Source organism: Bactrocera oleae, chromosome 4, assembly GCF_042242935.1.
Source record: "Bactrocera oleae isolate idBacOlea1 chromosome 4, idBacOlea1, whole genome shotgun sequence".
Lineage (NCBI taxonomy): Eukaryota > Metazoa > Arthropoda > Insecta > Diptera > Tephritidae > Bactrocera > Bactrocera oleae.
In genome coordinates this window covers 37,801,581-37,803,706 of record NC_091538.1, presented here as the reverse complement: position 1 = coordinate 37,803,706, position 2,126 = coordinate 37,801,581, and the positions used below count along the sequence as shown (strand labels likewise).

Sequence of the window (2,126 nt, the reverse complement as noted above, 5' to 3'; positions counted from 1 at the left end):
TTTGTGTGTGTAGTCGCTTTAGTTTTTGTTTTTTCCAAGCTGCTTCTGCCGTTGTGCACGCCTTCATGTGCATCAACTGAGTTGGTTTTACGTTTAACACCATGTACGCCAGTGCCTTTTGATCTAACGTATCCCATTTTTCTGCTTCTAATGCATTTTCGTCTTTTCTCACATATTTTCCACACACAACTTTCCATAAGTCTGCCGTTACGAGAAGACTTTTCATGGCCATGTGCCATATTTCATAGTTGTCGTCATCAAGTTTTTCGATTTGAAGCGACATATTCATTTTTGCTTATTTTACCATGTTAATTCGCGCACAACATTAACTACAAGTAATATCAAGCCGTGAGTTACAGTAAAACGAATAGTTAATTTTTTTTCTTTTTTTTTTAGACCGACACGTTCTCTACTGGGCCCATAACCTATTGTAGTAATTTAATAACTGTTGTAATAATCAAATCTATTGCTATAGCAAAGCATCGACTTATGCTGAATACCGAGTTGCCAGATTATGTGTTTGCTTATGTTAACATCTGTTACATTTTCAATAGACAGTATTCTAAATCGCAGCCCATATCTTGATATGGACCAATATTAATCAAAATATTTTACTTGTAGGCAGGTATATCTGCTGCCCCCGCACGTGCAGTGAGTGCTGTTAAAAGCATGAACATTCCTCAACAAATAAAGGATATAAAACTTCCCGATTTACCCCAAGCGATTAAAGATTTAAAATTCTGACCGACTCAAACTTCAGCAACCTTAATATTGGACTCATTTACTACCAGCAATATGCTTGAAATATTAAAATTATTAATTTTACTCATTCAAAACAATACAATTTACTACAACCCAATTTACTTGTGTTTCAAATTGCTTTATAGAATTCATTAAGGGAGTATTCTGTCTAGAGCTTTTCAGGTAATTTTTGAAGTGTCGTAAAAACAGGCAATATTTTTAATATCCATTTTGCTATTACTTATTTATTAACATGACAAGAATACAAGAAAAATTCAAAAAACAAAAAAACATGTGGCACTCGGGTACTGCCGCGGTAAAACTATTGCATAGCCTTTTTAATCCACTTATGCAATTATAATCTATTTATCTATGCAGTATTTTTTTTCTTTGATATTAATTTAAGGTTTTTCTTTGATATTAATTCAAGTTACACTTTTTGGGCGTGGTGACCGATTAGAAAACATTTTTTTCTTTAACTGAATAAATGAGAAGTTAATATTGTTTAAAATGTTTTTATTATCTTACAATACATGTAGGTTATTCAGGAATTTTTATCATTGAAACTATAGGTTTATGGTAACTGAAATAAGAAACATAAGTTTGAGACTTGATATCTTCTAAATATTTGGAAAATACCGTGTCAATGGTGGTCCCATATTTTATTCTGCATTCTTGTGGATCATTATTAATTTTTAAATTTAATTTTTCCGAAAAGTTGTCAACAGCTTTGATTTTTTATCAGCGAAGTTGATGTTGAAATCGCCAGCCATGATAAGTGGAAATTGATCAATTGATAATCCCATCGAAATACAAAATTTCAATTATATTGCTCAATTCAAACGATATACTGTTCCAAAAGGTGGGGTAGCTATTTACCAAAATAATAGTAATGTTACTAATATTATGACTCCGAATACTGAAAAATTTATTTTTATTAAATTCCATATTCTTATTTGCTATTTAAAAAATTTTATCTTAAAGATTATTAATTTTGAATCGCCCTCTTCTGTATCTTCAATTAATTTGTTCAGTTTGAGATATGCGAAAATACGCCTAAAAGTATGCAAACATTTTGCGCATACTTTGTGATCGTGTTAGGTTTATTTTCATTACGGAATTTCTTGATTCGGTCGCCGCGCTCAAAGCCCGAAGATTGTGTACTCTCGCAACTAGCAAGGATCAAAGCAGGAGAAATTACCATTTTTGACACAAAAACATACTATTATCGAGAGTTTCATTTATTTATTTTATTATATGAATTTCAATATATATTTTACACCTTGACCGATATTTTCGGTAAAAAGTCAACTATATTCACTGGTCCACATATTCAGTACCCAGGGGCTTGAACATTTTTGGTTCGATTTAGACAATTTTTGGAC

General features: G+C 31.6%; 1 long non-coding RNA gene across 1 annotated transcript; it reads right to left on the bottom strand.

Moving 5' to 3' along the window:
- Positions 1 to 1,242: 1,242 nt before the first annotated feature.
- Positions 1,243 to 1,611, bottom strand: LOC138857205 (uncharacterized). The gene is made up of 2 exons (XR_011396238.1): positions 1,381 to 1,611; positions 1,243 to 1,324 (listed from the first exon to the last, which is right to left on the bottom strand). It is a non-coding gene; the product is annotated as an uncharacterized lncRNA (long non-coding RNA).
- Positions 1,612 to 2,126: the final 515 nt, after the last annotated feature.